The sequence below is a fragment of the Panulirus ornatus genome, chromosome 13 (genome assembly GCF_036320965.1).
Source record: "Panulirus ornatus isolate Po-2019 chromosome 13, ASM3632096v1, whole genome shotgun sequence".
NCBI classification, from domain to species: Eukaryota; Metazoa; Arthropoda; class Malacostraca; order Decapoda; family Palinuridae; genus Panulirus; species Panulirus ornatus.
The window spans coordinates 49764588-49784140 of NC_092236.1; the positions used below are offsets into that span (position 1 = coordinate 49764588).

Here is a 19553-nt window from a genome sequence, read left to right on the forward strand (position 1 = left end):
AGGGCATGTGAAGCGTCTGGGGTAAACCATGGAAAGTTCTGTGGGGCCTAGATGTGGAAGGGGAGCTGTGGTTTTGGTGCATTATTACATGACAGCTAGAGACTGAGTGTGAACGAATGGGGCCTTTGTTGTCTTTTCCTAGCGCTACCTCGCACACATGAGGGGGGAGGGGGTTGTTATTCCATGTGTGGCGAGGTGGCAGTGGGAACAAATAAAGGCAGACTATGAATTATGTACATGTGTATATATGTATATGTCTGTGTGTATATATATATATATATATATATATATATATATATATATATATGTACATTGAGATGTATAGGTATGTATATTTGCGTGTGTGGACGTGTATGTATATACATGTGTATGTGGGTGGGTTGGGCCATTCTTTCCTCTGTTTCCTTGTGCTACCTCGCTAATGCGGGACACAGCAACAAAGCAAAATAAATAAATAAAAATAAATAAATGCTACTGTACTCTGCATGCCCAAGGTCACACCACAAACAAAAAGTCACCTTTGGCAATGCTGTATCTTTGGGAACAGTCTCAACAAGAACTTCTCACTCCAAAGAAAACCATCATTTCCCTACTTCTTGAAGTAGCACAGCCTTGAAACTGCAGGGGTTACTGGAAAGAGTTCTGTTGTAACATCAGAATTCTTTCTTAGAAAGGGACCTTGGGGCTAAGTCCAGATGCTCTTTTACTAGAAAATCAAATTGCCATATATGTAAATTGTTGCTGACTTTATGAAAATGGTTGATTTCCACATGGTCACTTATTTTTTGGTTAACTTTATGTGTCGTGAGTGGAGAAAAGGTAAACTTGTGTCATTTTAAAGGAATACTGAATGAGACAACATGTTATTAGGTTCAGCAGGGTTTAGGGACAAGTTAGTCAGGGTGTGAGTTTGAATGGAGAAAAATCAGAGGAAGTGAAGTGTGTAGGATATCTGGGAGGGGACATGGCAGCAAATGGAACCATGGAAGCTGAAGTGAGTCATATGGTTGGGGAGGGGGCTAGGGTTCTGTGAGCACTGAAGGATGTGTGTAAATAGAGAATGTTACATGGGAAGGCAAAAATGGGTGTATTTCAAGGAATAGTGGTCTTGATATATGGATGCAAGGCATGAGCTATAGATAAGGGTGTATGTGTTGGAAATGAAATGTTTTTTTTGGACAATGTGTGTGAGGTGGTTTTATCGAGAAAGTGATGTAAGAGAGTTATGGTAGTAAAAGGAGTGTGGGTGAGAGAGCTGAAGAGGATGTGCTGAAATAGTTTGGACATATGAAGAGAATGTATGTGTCAGAAGTGGAGGGAACAAGAACAGGGAGACCAAATTGGAGATGGAAGGATGCAATGAAAAAGATTTTGAGCAATCGGGGCCTGAACAAGCAGATGGGTGAAAGGAGTGAATTGGAGTGATGTGGTATACAGGGGTCAATTTGATGTCAGTTGATTAAATCAGGGCATGTGAAACGTCCAGGGTAAACCATGGAAAGGTCTATGGGGCCTGAGTGTGGATAGGGAGCTGTGGTTTTGGTGCATTACACATGACAGCTAGAGAATGGACGTAAGTGGATGTAGTGTTTCTTTGTCTGTTCCTCACACTACCTGACTAATGTGGGAAATGACAATAAAGTATGAAAGAAGGAAAATTATATATAGAGAGAGGGAGAGCAGTCATTATTCAGATGATTGATAGGCATTTAAATGAAAGACTTTTGGAAGTAAATATGCTGAGAAGGGCAGCTGGTGCGGTCTGATCACTATTTTGTAGAAGTGGGGTGAACATTTGTAGAGGTTTTCGAAAAGATGGAACAATGTTGGGAGAAGAGAGTGGTGAGCTTGGAGAAAAGACCTATGAAATATCCAGAGAGCTAGAGAGTGGAATGGCAAAAGATGAGAGTAAATGAAGCAAAGGGAGTAAATGAGGAATGTGCAAGAGATGCATGTGGCATGCAAAAGGTATGAGGTGGGCAAATTAAAAAGGGTAGTGAGTGGTGGAATGAAAATATGAAGTTGCCAGTGATAGAGAAAAGAGGTGTTTGGGTGGTTCTTGCAGGGAAGGAGTATAATGATCAGGGGTTGTATGTGTAAGAGAAAGTGACAGGAAGTCAAGAGAAAGGGGCAGGGGTTGAAAAAGAGGGCAATTGAGAGTGAATATTGGTAAACTTTAGGAGAAATACGATGTTTTGGAATATTGGCAAATAATGTGCAAAAGATGAGAACAAATGGGAAAATTGGTGAAGAGGCAAAAGGGAAAGCAGTAACAGAGTGAGGAGACAGAATGAGTATTTTGAAGGATTGCTAAATGTGTTTGATGATAAGAGTGGCAGATATAGGGTGTTTGGTCAAGGTGGTACATGAAGTGAGTGTCTTGGAGAGTAGTTTGATGAAGAGAGGAGAGGTGATGAAAGAAAGCCTTGCACTAGATGAAATCTGGCAAGATGGCTGGAGTGGATGGTGATGCAGTTGAATTTATCAAGAAATGGGTTGACTTCTTGTTGATTGGTGGGTAAGGATTTTTGTTTTATTTATGGATCATGCTGAGGAGCCTTTGGATTGGCAAAATGCATGAATAGTGCCATTGAATAAAGGCAAGGGGAATAAGGTGACTGTTCAGACTACAGTTTGTTGAGTATACATGGCAAGCTGTATCAGAGGGTGGAGGCAATGTACAAAGCATTAGATTGGGGAGGAGCAGTCTGGATTCAGAAATGGTAGAGGATGTGTGGATCAGGTGTTTGCCAGAAAGAATGTATGAGAAATACTCAAAAGAACTGATATATGTGTATGTGGCATTTATGGATCTGGAGATGGTGTATGATAGTGTTGATGAGAAAAAACTGATGGATGTGTACAGGTGCTCCCCGACTTGTAATATTTTTACTTTACAATGGTGTGATAGTGATACACATTCTGTAGAAACTGTATATCAAATTTTGAATTTTGATTCTTTTCCCAGGTTAGTGGTATGATACTCTCTCGTGATGCTGTGCAGCGGCAGCAAGCCGCAGCTTCCAGTCAGCCATGCAATCATGAGGGTAAACAACCTGTAATGTGTTGTCAGTGTTTTGAGATTTTGTGTTTTGTGTTTTTGCATCCCATCATCTTTACAAAACCCCCATCTGTGTCTCTTGCTTCTGGTGAGAAGAGAAAGGCAATTACTCTTGAGATGAAATTGAAGATAAGTACTGAGCATGAAGGCAGGAAGCCAGTAATGGCCACCGCATGTGAGTTAGGATTTTTGCAATCAACGATCTCAACCATCTTAAAGGATAAGAAGCGGATGAGTGATGCAGTGAAATCTTCAGTATCAGTTAAATCTACTGTCATCACAAAGAAAAGAGCTGGGCCAAGTGATGATATGGAAAACTAATTGTCACGTTGATGGAAGACCAGATACAGAAGTACATACTGCTTAGCCTCTTGACGATCCAGGCTAAGGCAAGAAGTCTTTTCAATTGTTTACAACAAATCATGGGCGGTTCCACTGCTTCAAAAGGCGTCATAATTTTCATAATGTAAAGGTTAGCGGTGAGGCAGCAAAAGCTGATACTGAAGATGTCAAAGCCTTTAAGGAAGAGCTGCATTTGATTATTATGGATGAGAAATGTAAGTGTTTTGAGAAGGTTTAAGGTGGGCTAGGCTAAGCTATGATGTAGGTTAGATGCACAGTGATAAACGTATTTTCAACTTATGATGGGTCTGTTGGAACATAACCCCCATCGTATGTTGGGGAGCAATTGTATGTGGTATTCATGGATCTGCAAGATTGCATATGATAGGATTGATAGTGATGCTTTATGGAAGGTCTTAAGAATATAGGATGTGGTAGGGTGGGAGGAAAACTGCTAGAGGTAGTGGGAAGTGTTTATTAAGGGTGTAAGGCTTGTGTATGAGTATGAAGAGAGGAGAGTGAATGGATGGTTCCAGTTGAAGGTTAAGGGTTGTGTGTGGCAAGGGTGTGTGATGTCACAGTGGTTGCTTAGTTTGTATATGGACAGTTGATAAATGTGAGTCTTGGAGACAGGCAAATATGCAGTCTGTGGGTGATGAGTGGGCTGGGAAATGATTTAGTTGTTTGCTGATGATGCAGCACTGGTAGCAGATTCAAGTGAGAAAATGAAGTTGGTGGCTGAGTTTGGAAAACTCTGTGAAAGGAAAAACTTGAGAGTGAATGTGAATAAAAGCAAGATTATGTAGGTTCAGCAGCGGTGACAGACAGATAAATTGGGGTGTGTTTTATTGGAGAAAAATAGGAGAAAATGAAGTGTTTTAGATATCTGGAAGTAGACATGGTAGCAAAAGGAACCATGGAAGCGGAAGTGTCATTGGATGGAGAAAGGGGCGAAGGTTCTGGGAGTGCTGAAGAATGTGTGAAAAAAGAGAATGTTAAGTGGGAAGGCAAAAATGGGTATGCTCGAAGGAATAGTAGTCCCAACAATGTTATATGGATATGAAGCATGGGTAAATGTTTTGGAAATTAAGTGTTTGTGGACAATATGTGATGTGAGGTGGTTTGATCAAGTAAGTGATAAAAGGGTGAGAAAGAATTTTGGTAATAAAAAGAGTATGGTTGAGAAGGCTGAAATGGTTTGGACATATGGAGAAAATGAGTGAGGAAAGATTGACAAAGAGGATTACTGTCAGAAGTGGAGGGAACAGGGAGACCAAATTGGAGATGGAAGGATAGAGTGAAAAAGATTTTGAGTGATTGGGATGAACATGCAAGAGGGTGAGAGTCATGCACAGGATAGAGTAACTTGGAATGATATGGCACATTAGGGTTGATTTTCTGTCAGTTGATTGAAGCAGGGCATGTGAAGCATCCAGGGTAAACCATGAAAAGGTTACAGGATCCTGGTTGTAGATAGGGAACTGTGGTTTCGGTGCATTACACATGACAGCTAGTAAATGGATGTGAGCAGATATGGCCTTTCTACATATCTTTCTGGCAATACCTTACTGATGCAAGAAACGACAATCTAGTAAAAAAAAAAAACATTTCCAGCATTAGCGAGATAGCACCAGGAAACAACCATAGAAAGATGCATCCTCTCACATACACATATATATACATATACAAACATGCATGTACATATACATATATATGCTGTATCCTGTGGAAGAAGGCGAGCAAGTATGAATATTTATATATATATATATATATATATATATATATATATATATATAGTATCGTTTCCTTGCGCTACCTCGCAAACGCGGGAGACAGCGACAAAGTATAATAAAAAAAAAAAATAATAATATATATATATATATATATATATATATATATATATCCCTGGGGATAGGGGAGAAAGAATACTTTATACACATTCCCCGCGTGTCATAGAAGACGACTAAAGGGAAGGGGAGCGGGGGACTGGAAACCCTCCCCTCTTTGTATTTTAACTTTCTGAAAGGGGAAACAGAAAGAGTCATGTGGGGAGTGCTCATCCTCCTTGAAGGCTCAGAATGGGGTGTCTAAATGCGTGTGGATGTAACCAAGATGAGAAAAAGGAGAGATAGGTAGTATGTTTGAGGAAAGGAACCGGGATATTTTGGCTCTGAGTGAAACGAAGCTCAAGGGTAAAGAGGGAGAGTGGTTTGGGAATGTCTTGGGAGTGAAGTCAGGGGTTGGTGAGAGGACAAGAGCAAAGGAGGGAGTAGCACTACTCCTTAAGCAGGATTGTGGGAGTATTGGTTAGAGTGTAAGAAAGTAAACTTCTAGATTGATATGGGTAAAACTGAAAGTGAATGGAGAGAGATGGGTGATTATTGGTGCTTATGCACCTGGTCATGAGAAAAGATCATGAAAGGCAAGTGTTTTTGGGAGAAACTGAGTGAGTGTGTTAGCAGCTTTGATGTATGAGACTGGGTTATAGTGATGGATGATTTGAATGCAAAGGTGAGTGATGTGGCAGTTGAGGGGATAATTAGTATACATAGGGTGTTCAGTGTTGTAAATGGAAATGGTGAAGAGCTTATAGATTTGTGTGCTGAAAAAGGACTGGTGATTGGAAATACCTGGTTTAAAAAGAAGTAAGTATACGTATGTAAGTAGGAGAGATAGCCAGAGAGTATTATTGGATTACGTGTTGATTGAAAGGCATGTGAAAGAGAGTCTTTTGGATGTTAATGTGCTAAGAGGTGCAACTGGAGGGATGTCTGATCATTTTCTTGTGGAGGCGAAGGTGAAGATTTGTCGAGGTTTTCAGAAAAGAAGAGGTAATGTTGGGGTGAAGAGAGTGGTGAGAGTAAGTGAGCTTGGAAAGGAGACTTGTGTGAGGAAGTACCAGGAAAATTGAGTGCAGAATGGAAAAAGGTGAGAGCAAGGATGTGTGGATCAGGTGTTTGCTTTGAAGAATGTATGTGAGAAATACTTAAGAAAACAAATGGATTTGTATTTAGCATGACTAAGAGGCATGGGAGAGGAATGGGATGTATTCAGGGAAGCAGTGATGGCTTGCACAAAAGATGCCTGTGGCATGAGAAAGGTAGGAGGTGGGCAGATTAGAAACGGTAGTGAGTGGTGGGATGAAGAGGTAAGATGGTTAGTGAAAGAGAAGAGAGAGGCATTTGGATGATTTTTGCAGGGAAATGTTAGTGAAAGAGAAGAGTGAGGCATTTAGGACAATTTTTGCAGGGAAATAGTGCAAGTAACTGGGAGATGTATAAAAGAAAGAGGCAGGAGATCAAGAGAAGAGGTGAAAAAGAGGTCAAATGAAAGTTGAGGTGATACAGCATCTTTAAATTTTAAGAATGAAAAGATGTTTTGGAAGGAGGTATATAAAGTGTGTAAACAAGTGAACAAATGAGAACATCGGGGAAGTGGGCTAGTGGGGAGGTAATAACAGGTAGTGGTGAAGTGAGAAGGAGATGGAGTGAATATTTTGAAGGTTTGCTGAATGTGTTTGATGATAGAGTGGCAGATATAGGGTATTTTGGTCGAGGTGGTTTGTGAAGTGAGAGGGCCTGGGAGAATGGTTTGGTAAACAGAGAAGAGGTAGTGAAAGCTGGCAAGGTGGCGGGTTTGGATGGTATTGCAGTGGAATTTATGTAAAAAGCGGGTGACTGTGTTGTTGACTGGTTGGTGAGGATATTCAATGTATGTATGGTTCATGGTGAAATGCCTGAGGATTGGCAGAATGCATGCATAATGCCATTGTATAAAGGCAAAGGGGATAAAGGTGAGTGTTCAAGTTACAGAGGTATAAGTATGTTGAGTATTCCAGGGAAATTATATGGGAGGGTATTGATTGAGAGGGTAAAGTCATGTACAGAGCATCAGACTGGGGAAGAGCAGTGTGGTTTCAGAAGTGGTAGAGGATGTGTGGATCAGGTGTTTGCTTTGAAGAATGTATGTGAGAAATACTTAAGAAAACAAATGGATTTGTATTTAGCACTTATGGATCTGGAGAAGGCATATGATAAGAGTTGATAGAGGTACTCTGTGGAAGGTATTAAGAGTATATGGTGTGGAAGGTAAGTTGCTAGAAGCAGTGAGAAGTTTTTATCGAGGATGTGAGGCATGTGTACAAGTAGGAAGAGAGGAAAGTGATTGGTTCCCAGTGAATGTCGGTTTGCAGCAGGGGTTTGTGATGTCTCCATGGTTGTTTAATTTGTTTATGGATGGGGTTGTTAGGGAGGTGAATGCAAGAATTTTGGAGAGAGGGGCAAGTATGCAGTATGTTATGGATGAGAGGGCTTGGGAAGTGAGTCAGTTGTTGTTTGCTGATGATACAGCGCTGGTGGCTGATTTGGGTGAGAAACTGCTGAAGCTGGTGACTGAGTTTGGTAAAGTGTGTGAAAGAAGGAAGCTGAGGGTAAATGTGAATAAGAGTAAGGTTTTTAGGCTCAGTAGGGTTGAGGGACAGTAAATTGGGAGGTAAGTTTGAATGGAGAAAAACTGGAGGAAGTGGTGTCTTAAATATCTGGGTGTGGCTTTAGCAGCAGATGGAACCATGGAGGCAGAAGTGAGTCACAGGGTGGGGGAGTGGGCGAAGGTTCTGGGAGCATTAAAGAATGTGTGAAAGGCGAGAACATTATCTTAGAGAGCAAAAATAGGTAAGTTTGAAGGAATAGTGGTTCCAACAATGTTATATGGTTGCAAGGCATGGGCTATAGATAGGGTTGTGCAGAGGAGGGTGGATGTGTTGGGAATGAGATGTTTGGGGACAATATTTGGCGTGAGGTGGTCTGATCGAGTAAGTAATGAATGGATAAGAGAGAGATTTTTTTTTTTTTTTTTTTTTTTTTTTTTTTTTTTTTTTTTTGTCAGTCTCCCGCGTTTGCGAGGTAGCGCAAGGAAACAGACGAAAGAAATGGCCCAACCCACCCCCATACACATGTATATACATACGTCCACACACGCAAATATACATACCTACACAGCTTTCCATGGTTTACCCCAGACGCTTCACATGCCCTGATTCAATCCACTGACAGCACGTCAACCCCGGTATACCACATCGCTCCAATTCACTCTATTCCTTGCCCTCCTTTCACCCTCCTGCATGTTCAGGCCCCGATCACACAAAATCTTTTTCACTCCATCTTTCCACCTCCAATTTGGTCTCCCTCTTCTCCTCGTTCCCTCCACCTCCGACACATATATCCTCTTGGTCAATCTTTCCTCACTCATTCTCTCCATGTGCCCAAACCATTTCAAAACACCCTCTTCTGCTCTCTCAACCACGCTCTTTTTATTTCCACACATCTCTCTTACCCTTACGTTACTTACTCGATCAAACCACCTCACACCACACATTGTCCTCAAACATCTCATTTCCAGCACATCCATCCTCCTGTGCACCACTCTATCCATAGCCCACGCCTCGCAACCATACAACATTGTTGGAACCACTATTCCTTCAAACATACCCATTTTTGCTTTCCGAGATAATGTTCTCGACTTCCACACATTCTTCAAGGCTCCCAGAATTTTCGCCCCCTCCCCCATCCTATGATCCACTTCCGCTTCCATGGTTCCATCCGCTGCCAGATCCACTCCCAGATATCTAAAACACTGTACTTCCTCCAGTTTTTCTCCATTCAAACTCACCTCCCAATTGACTTGACCCTCAACCCTACTGTACCTAATAACCTTGCTCTTATTCACATTTACTCTTAACTTTCTTCTTTCACACACTTTACCAAACTCAGTCACCAGCTTCTGCAGTTTCTCACATGAATCAGCCACCAGCGCTGTATCATCAGCGAACAACAACTGACTCACTTCCCAAGCTCTCTCATCCCCAACAGACTTCATCCTTGCCCCTCTTTCCAAAACTCTTGCATTCACCTCCCTAACAACCCCATCCATAAACAAATTAAACAACCATGGAGACATCACACACCCCTGCCGCAAACCTACATTCACTGAGAACCAATCACTTTCCTCTCTTCCTACACGTACATATGCCTTACATCCTCGATAAAAACTTTTCACTGCTTCTAACAACTTGCCTCCCACACCATATATTCTTAATACCTTCCACAGAGCATCTCTATCAACTCTATCATATGCCTTCTCCAGATCCATAAAAGCTACATACAAATCCATTTGCTTTTCTAAGTATTTCTCACATACGTTCTTCAAAGCAAACACCTGATCCACACATCCTCTACCACTTCTGAAACCACACTGCTCTTCCCCAATCTGATGCTCTGTACATGCCTTCACCCTCTCAATCAATACTCTCCCATACAATTTGCCAGGAATACTCAACAAACTTATACCTCTGTAATTTGAGCACTCACTCTTATCCCCTTTGCCTTTGTACAATGCACTATGCACGCATTCTGCCAATCCTCAGGCACCTCACCATGAATCATACATACATTAAATAACCTTACCAACCAGTCAACAATACAGTCACCCCCTTTTTTAATGAATTCCACTGCAATACCATCCAAACCTGCTGCCTTGCCGGCTTTCATCTTCCGCAAAGCTTTTACTACCTCTTCTCTGTTTACCGAATCATTTTCCCTAACCCTCGCACTTTGCACACCACCTCGACCAAAACACCCTATATCTGCCACTCTATCATCAAACACATTCAACAAACCTTCAAAATACTCACTCCATCTCCTTCTCACATCACCACTACTTGTTATCACCTCCCCATTTGCGCCCTTCACTGAAGTTCCCATTTGCTCCCTTGTCTTACGCACTTTATTTACTTCCTTCCAGAACATCTTTTTATTCTCCCTAAAATTTAATGATACTCTCTCACCCCAACTCTCATTTGCCCTTTTTTTCACCTCTTGCACCTTTCTCTTGACCTCCTGTCTCTTTCTTTTATACGTCTCCCACTCAATTTCATTTTTTCCCTGCAAAAATCGTCCAAATGCCTCTCTCTTCTCTTTCACTAATACTCTTACTTCTTCATCCCACCACTCACTACCCTTTCTAATCAACCCACCTCCCACTCTTCTCATGCCACAAGCATCTTTTGCGCAATCCATCACTGATTCCCTAAATACATCCCATTCCTCCCCCACTCCCCTTACTTCCATTGTTCTCACCTTTTTCCATTCTGTACTCAGTCTCTCCTGGTACTTCCTCACACAAGTCTCCTTCCCAAGCTCACTTACTCTCACCACCCTCTTCACCCCAACATTCACTCTTCTTTTCTGGAAACCCATACAAATCTTCACCTTAGCCTCCACAAGATAATGATCAGACATCCCTCCAGTTGCACCTCTCAGCACATTAACATCCAAAAGTCTCTCTCGCGCGCCTGTCAATTAACACGTAATCCAATAACGCTCTCTGGCCATCTCTCCTACTTACATAAGTATACTTATGTATATCTCGCTTTTTAAACCAGGTATTCCCAATCATCAGTCCTTTTTCAGCACATAAACCTACAAGCTCTTCACCATTTCCATTTACAACACTGAACACCCCATGTATACCAATTATTCCCTCAACTGCCACATTACTCACCTTTGCATTCAAATCACCCAACACTATAACCCGGTCTCGTGCATCAAAACCACTAACACACTCATTCAGCTGCTCCCAAAACACTTGCCTCTCATGATCTTTCTTCTCATGCCCAGGTGCATATGCACCAATAATCACCCATCTCTCTCCATCAACACTCAGTTTTACCCATATTAATCGAGAATTTACTTTCTTACATTCTATCACATACTTCCACAACTCCTGTTTCAGGAGTACTGCTACTCCTTCCCTTGCTCTTGTCCTCTCACTAACCCCTGACTTTACTCCCAAGACATTCCCAAACCACTCTTCCCCTGTACCCTTGAGCTTCGTTTCACTCAGAGCCAAAACATCCAGGTTCCTTTCCTCAAACATACTACCTATCTCTCCTTTTTTCACATCTTGGTTACATCCACACACATTTAGGCACCCCAATCTGAGCCTTCGAGGAGGATGAGCACTCCCTGCGTGACTCCTTCTTCTGTTTCCCATTTTAGAAAGTTAAAAAAATACAAGGAGGGGAGGATTTCTGGCCCCCCGCTCCCGTCCCCTCTAGTCGCTTTCTACGACATGCGAGGAATGCGTGGGAAGTATTCTTTCACCCCTATCCCCAGGGATAATATACATATATATATACACATACACACACATACACACACACATGCACACATACACACACACACACACATACATATATATACCTGTGAAAAATGTAAGAAACAATTTAGAAAACTGAAACTTCTAGCTTGAAATGAAATGAAAAAATGAATGTCACATAATGGTTCAACCTCTGGCTATGGAAAAAAGGAAATGTTTAATTGATTTACACAAACGTCAATAGTAGTTCTCATCAATTTAACCACTGTATCAATAAGCTTCAATGTCTAAGCTACATTTTTTCAATTTCACTATTTTCTTGTCAAAGCACCATGTATGAAAACTATCACTCCAGAGAGATATATGGTAATAAAAAGAGTGTGGTTTAGAGTGCAGAAGAGGGTGTATTGAAATGGTATGGTCACATGGAGAGAATGAGTGAGGTAAGACTGTGACAAAGAGGATATATATTTGTCAGAGGTGGAAGGAACGAGAAGTGGGAGACCAGATTGGAGGTGGAAGGATGAAGTGAAAAAGATTTTGAGCCATCAGGGCCTGAACATGCAGTAGGGTGAAAGGCATGCAAGGAATAGAGTGAATTGGAATGATGTGGTATACTGGGGTCAACATGCTGTCAATGGATTGAGCCAGGGCATGTGAAGCGTCGGGTAAACGATGGAAAGTTTTGTGGGGCCTGAATGTGGAAAGGGATCTGTGGTTTTGGTGCATTACACATGCCAGCTAGAGACTTTGAGTGTGAGCAAATGTGGCCTTTGTTGACTTTTCCTCGCGGTACCTCACTCGCGCACGCGTGCGAGTGAGGTAGTGGGCAGGGTGGCGACGGGAATGGATAAAGGCAGCAAGTATGAATGCGTACACGTGTATATATGTATATGTCTGTGTATGTATATGTATGTATACATTGAAGTGTATTGGTATGTACGTATTTGGGCATGTACGTATATTGGGAGGTAAGTTTGAATGGAGAAAAACTGGAGGAAGTAAAGTGTTTTAGATATTTGGGAGTGGATCTGGCAGCGGATGGAACCATGGAAGCGGAAGTGGATCATAGGGTGGGGGAGGGGGCGAAAATCCTGGGAGCCTTGAAGAATGTGTGGAAGTCGAGAACATTATCTCGGAAAGCAAAAATGGGTATGTTTGAAGGAATAGTGGTTCCAACAATGTTGTATGGTTGCGAGGCGTGGGCAATGGATAGAGTTGTGCGCAGGAGGATGGATGTGCTGGAAATGAGATGTTTGAGGACAATGAGTGGTGTGAGGTGGTTTGATCGAGTAAGTAACGTAAGGGTAAGAGAGATGTGTGGAAATAAAAAGAGCATGGTTGAGAGAGCAGAAGAGGGTGTTTTGAAATGGTTTGGGCACATGGAGAGAATGAGTGAGGAAAGATTGACCAAGAGGATATATGTGTCGGAGGTGGAGGGAACGAGGAGAAGTGGGAGACCAAATTGGAGGTGGAAAGATGGAGTGAAAAAGATTTTGTGTGATCGGGGTCTGAACTTGCAGGAGGGTGAAAGGAAGGCAAGGAATAGAGTGAATTAGATCGATGTGGTATACCGGGGTTGACGTGCTGTCAGTGGATTGAATCAGGGCATGTGAAGCGTCTGGGATAAACCATGGAAAGCTGTGTAGGTATGTATATTTGCGTGTGTGGACGTATGTATATACATGTGTATGGGGGTGGGTTGGGCCATTTCTTTCGTCTGTTTCCTTGCGCTACCTCGCAAACGCGGGAGACAGCGACAAAGCAAAAAAAAAAAAAATGTATATACGTGTGTATGTGGGTGGTTTGGTCCGTTCTTCCAGCTGTTTCCTTGCACTACCCCACTATCATTTCATGTGTGGTGGGGTGGTGACGGGAATAGATAAAAGTAGCAAGTATGAATGTGTACATGTGTATACATGTATATGTCTGTTTATTTATATGTATGTATACATTGAAATGTATAGGTATGTATATGTGTGTGTGTGGGGGTGTATTTATATACATGAGTATATGGGTGGGTTGGGCCATTCTTCCGTCTGTTTCCTTGCGCTACCTCACTACCATTTCATGTGTGGCGGGGTGGTGACAGGAATGGATAAAGGCAGCAAGCATGAATGTGTACACTTGTATATATGTATATGTCTGTGTATGTATATGTATACATTGAAATGTATAGATATGTATATGTGTTGGCTTGTATGTATATACATGTGTATGTGGGTGGGTTGGGCCATTCTTCTGTCTATTTCTTTGCACTACCTCGCCAATGCAGGAGACAGCGACACAGTATATAAAAAATATATATATATATATATATATATATGTGTGTGTGTGTGTGTGTGTGGGAGCAGGGAGCTGGAAATCCTCCCCTCGTTTTTCATTTTCCAAAAGAAGGAACAGAGAAGGGGGCCAAGTGAGGATGTTCTCTCAAAGGCTCAGTCCTCTGTTCTTAACGCTACCTCACTAATGTGGGAAATAGCGAATAGTATGAAAAAAAATATATGTGTGTGTGTGTTTATATGTATATATACGTTGATATGTACAGGTATGCATATGTGCGTGTGTGGGCATTTTTGTATACGCATGTGTATGTGAGTGGGTTGGGCCTTTCTTCTGTTTCCTTGCGCTACCTTGCAAACGCGGGAGACAGCGACAACGTATGATAAGATAATATAATATGAATATGGATTGAGCCATGGCATGTGAAGCGTCTGGGGTAAACCATGGAAAGTTCTGTGGGGCCTGGATGTGGAAAAGGAGCTTTGGTTTTGGTGCATTATTACATGACAGCTAGAGACTGAGTGTGAACGAATGTGGCCTTGTCTTTTCCTAGCGCTACCTCAGGCACATGCGGGGAGAGGGGGTTGTTATTTCATGTGCGGCGGGGTGGCAATGGGAATGAATAAAGGCAGACAGTATGAATTATGTACATGTGTATGTATGTATATGTCTGTGTGTGTATATGTATGTATACATTGAGATGTATAGGTATGTATATTTGCGTGTGTGGACATGTATGTATATACATGTGTATGTGGGTGGGTTGGGCCATTCTTTTGTCTGTTTCCTTGCGCTACCTCGCTAACGCGGGAGACAGCGACAAAGTAAAATGAATAAGAAATAAAATATATATATATATATATATATATATATATATATATATATATATATATATATATATATATATATATATATATATGTGTGTGTGTGTGTGTGAATGTGTCTTTCTTCCTCTGTTTCCTTGTGCTACCTAGCTAATGCAGGAAATGACAATCAAGTACAATAATGATTTTTTCATACTTATTCGCCATTTCCCAGATAAGGGAGGTAACATAAAGAACAGAGAATTGAGCATTAAAGGGAAAACCCTCACTTGGCCCCCTTCTCTGATCATTCTTTTGGAAAAGTAAAAACTGAAGGGAAGATTTCCAGCCCATCCGCTCCCACCCCTTTTAGTTGCCTTCTACGAAACGCAGGGAATGCATGGAAGTATTCCTTCCCCATCCCCAGGGAATGGTCGAGTGTGTTCGAGTCTATTATCAAGCGTATCTTAAACTTATTATGTGGACAAGAAAGGGAACTGTTTATAGATTTTATCAGCAATGAGCTATCCTATCTCTGCCCTTCTAAACCTAAAAATCTTTTATTCACCTAAACTCTCAACTGTCTCCTTTCACATGCACTTCCAAGCTCAAATACAGTCTTCTGCATTTTCTAACTCAAATCTGCCACGAGTGCTTTTTCATTAGCAAATGACAACTGACTCACTTACAAGACCCCAGCCCCAAGGTGGATGGTATTGCAGTTAAATTTCTTAAAAGGGAGTGACTGTGTTGTTGACCAGTTAATTATGATGTTCACCATATGTATGGATCGGTGAGGTGCCAGATGATTGGCGGAGGACAAATAATTGCCATTGCTTAAAGGCAAGGGGGATAAAGGTGAGTCTTCAGACTTCATAGTTAGAACTTTGTGAAGTGTATCTGGTAAGTTGTATAGCAGAGTAGTGATTGAAAGGGTGAAGGCATGCACAGAGCATCATATTGGGGAGGAACACAAGTGCTAGAGGATGTGTGGATCAGGTGTTTGCTTTAGAACATGTGTGAAAAATACTTAGAAACAGATGTAATTTTATTATTAGGAAGAGAGGAAAGTGATTGGTTCTCAGTGAATGTAGGTTTGCGGCAGGGGTGTGTGATGTCTCCATGGTTGTTTAATTTGTTTATGGATGGGGTTGTTAGGGAGGTGAATGCAAGAGTTTTGGAAAGAGGGGCAAGGATGAAGTCTGTTGGGGATGAGAGAGCTTGGGAAGTGAGTCAGTTGTTGTTCGCTGATGATACAGCGCTGGTGGCTGATTCATGTGAGAAACTGCAGAAGCTGGTGACTGAGTTTGGTAAAGTGTGTGAAAGAAGAAAGTTAAGAGTAAATGTGAATAAGAGCAAGGTTATTAGGTACAGTAGGGTTGAGGGTCAAGTCAATTGGGATGGGAGGTGAGTTTGAATGGAGAAAAACTGGAGGAAGTGAAGTGTTTTAGATATCTGGGAGTGGATCTGGCAGCGGATGGAAACATGGAAGCGGAAGTGGATCATAGGGTGGGGGAGGGGGCGAAAATTCTGGGAGCCTTGAAGAATGTGTGGAAGTCGAGAACATTATCTCGGAAAGCAAAAATGGGTATGTTTGAAGGAATAGTGGTTCCAACAATGTTGTATGGTTGCGAGGCGTGGACTATGGATAGAGTTGTGCGCAGGAGGATGGATGTGCTGGAAATGAGATGTTTGAGGACAGTGTGTGGTGTGAGGTGGTTTGATCGAGTAAGTAACGTAAGGGTAAGAGAGATGTGTGGAAATAAAAAGAGCGTGGTTGAGAGAGCAGAAGAGGGTGTTTTGAAATGGTTTGGTCACATGGAGAGAATGAGTGAGGAAAGATTGACCAAGAGGATATATGTGTCGGAGGTGGAGGGAACGAGGAGAAGAGGGAGACCAAATTGGAGGTGGAAAGATGGAGTGAAAAAGATTTTGTGTGATCGGGGCCTGAACATGCAGGAGGGTGAAAGGAGGGCAAGGAATAGAGTGAATTGGAGCGATGTGGTATACTGGGGTTGACGTGCTGTCAGTGGATTGAATCAAGGCATGTGAAGCGTCTGGGGTAAACCATGGAAAGCTGTGCAGGTATGTATATTTGCGTGTGTGGACGTATGTATATACATGTGTATGGGGGTGGGTTGGGCCATTTCTTTCGTCTGTTTCCTTGCGCTACCTCGCAAATGCGGGAGACAGCGACAAAGCAAAAAAAAAAAAAAAATTATTATTATTATTATTATTATTATTATTATTATTATTATTATTATTGTTATTATTATTATAATACTTAATTGCCATCTCCCGCATCAGCAAGGTAGTGCAGGGAAACAGATGAGGAACAGTCCAGCACACACACAGACATATATATACACATGTACATGCCCACACGTGCTGCCTTCATCCATTTCCGTCACCACCCTGCCGCACATGACATGGCATCATTCTCTCTCTCTCTCTCTCTCTCCTCTCTCTCTCTCTCTCTCTCTCTCTCTCTCTCTCTCTCTCTCTCTCTCTCTCTCTCTCTCTCTCTAGAGGTAGCCACATTCGTTCACCCTCAGTCTCTAGCTGTCATGTGTAATGCATCGAAACCACAGCTCCCTTTCCACATCCAGGCCCCACAAAACTTTCCATGAATTACCCCAGACCCTTCACATGCCCTGGTTCAATCCATTGACAGCATATCGACCCCGGTATACCACATCATTCCAATTCACTCTATTCCTTGCATGCCTTTCACCCTCCTGTATGTTCAGGCCCCAATCGCTCAAAATACTTTTCACTCCATCCTTCCACCTCCAATTTGGTCTCCTGCTTCTCTTCTTCCCTCCACCTTTGACACATATATCCTCTTTGTCAGTCTTTCCTCACTCATTTCTCTCCATGTGACCAAACCATTTCATTACACCCCCTTATGCTCTCTCAACCACACTCTTTTTATTACCACACATCTCCCTTACCCTTTCATTACTTACTCGATCAGACCACCTCACACCACATATTGTCCTCAAACAATTCATTTCCAACACATCCACCCTCCTCCACACAACTCTATCTATAGCCCATGCGTAGCACCCTATATAACATTGCTGGAACCTCTATTCCTTCAAACATACCCATTTTTGCACCCTGCGATGAAGTTCTTGCTTTCCGCACATTCTTCAACGCTCCCAGAACTTTCGCCCCCTCCCCCACACTGTGACTCACTTCCGCTTCCATGGTTCCATCTGCTGCTAAGTCCACTCCCAGATATCTAAAGCACTTCGCTTCCTCCAGTTTTTCTCCAGTCAAACTTACCTCCCAATAAACTTGTCCCTCAACCCTGGTGAACCTAATAACCTTGCTCTTATTCACATTTACTCTCAGCTTTCTTCTTTCAGACGCTTTACCAAGCTCAGTAACCAACTTCTGCAGTTTCTCTCCCGAATCAACCACCAGCACTGTATCATCTGCGAACAACAAATGACTCACTTCCCAAGCCCTCTCATCCACAACAGACTGCATACTTACCTCTCTCTCTCCAAAACTCTTGCATTCACCTCCTTAACCACCCTATCCTAAAACAAGTTAAACAACCATGGAGACATCACGCACTCTTGCTGCAAACCGACTTTCACTGGGAACCAATCACTTTCCTCTCTTCCTACTAGTACACTTGCCTTACATCCTTAGTAAAAACTTTTCACTGCCTCCAGCAGCTTACTTCCCACACACATATATTCTTAATACCTTCCACAAAGCATGTCTATCAACCCTATCATATGCTTTGTCCAGATCCATGAATGCTACATACAAATCCATCTGTTTTTCTAATTATTTCTCACATAAATACTTCAAAGAAAACATCTGAGCCACTCATCCTCTAACATATATATTTTTTTTTTTTTTTTTTTTTTTTTTTTTTTTTTTATACTTTGTCGCTGTCTCCCGCGTTTGCGAGGTAGCGCAAGGAAACAGACGAAAGAAATGGCCCAACCCCCCCCCCATACACATGTACATACACACGTCCACACACCTTGCTCTAACATATATATTATACTTAATCGCTGTTTCCCGCATCAGCGAAGTAGCACCAGGAAACAGGCGAAGAATGGCCCATCCAGGACCCACAGACCTTTCCATGGTCTACTACAGACTTTTCACATGCCCAAGTTCAGTCCATGGACGGCGCATCGACCCTGGTATACCACATCGTTCCAAGTCACTCTCATGTAAGTTTAGATCCAACTCACTCAAAACCTTTTCACTCCATCCCTCCACCTTCAATTTGGTCTCCTGCCTCTCCTTGTTCGCTCCACCTCTGACCCATATGTCTTCTTTGTCAACCTTTCCTCACTCATCCTCTCCATTTGTCCAAACCATTTCAACACACCCTCTTCTGCTCTCTCAGCCACACTCTTTTCATTACCACACATCTTACCCATATATTACTCGTTCAAACCACCTCACACCACATTTTGTCCTCAAACATTTCATTTCCAACACCACCCTCCTCCATACAATCCTATCAATAGCCCATGCCTCGCACCCATATAATACTGTTGGAACTACTATTCCTTCAAAGATACCCATTTTCACTCCCTGAGATAACGTTCTCTCTTTCCACACCTTCATCGCTCCCAGAACCTTCACCCCCTTCCCCACCCTGTTACTCACTTCTGCTTCCATGGTTCCATTCGGTGCTATGTCCACTTCCAAATATCTAAAATGCTTCACTTCCTCCAATTTTTCTCCATTCAAACGTATTACATCCCAGTTAACTTGCCCCTCAACCCTACTGAACCTAATGACCTCACTTATTCACATTTACTCTCAGCTTCTACCTTTCACACACTTTTCCAAACTCAGTCACCAACATCTGCAGTTTCTCACTTGAATCAGCCACCCGTGCTCTGTCATCGGCGAACAACGACTGA

The 19553-nt window shown here is 42.2% G+C and overlaps 1 long non-coding RNA gene across 1 annotated transcript in view; it reads left to right on the top strand.

The window, feature by feature from the left end:
- Positions 1–354: 354 nt before the first annotated feature.
- Positions 355–19553, top strand: part of LOC139752856 (uncharacterized) — a 29500-nt gene continuing 10301 nt past the window's right edge. The window contains exon 1 of the long non-coding RNA XR_011713596.1: positions 355–3047. This is a non-coding gene — a long non-coding RNA (uncharacterized lncRNA). The remainder of the gene's footprint in view (positions 3048–19553) is intronic.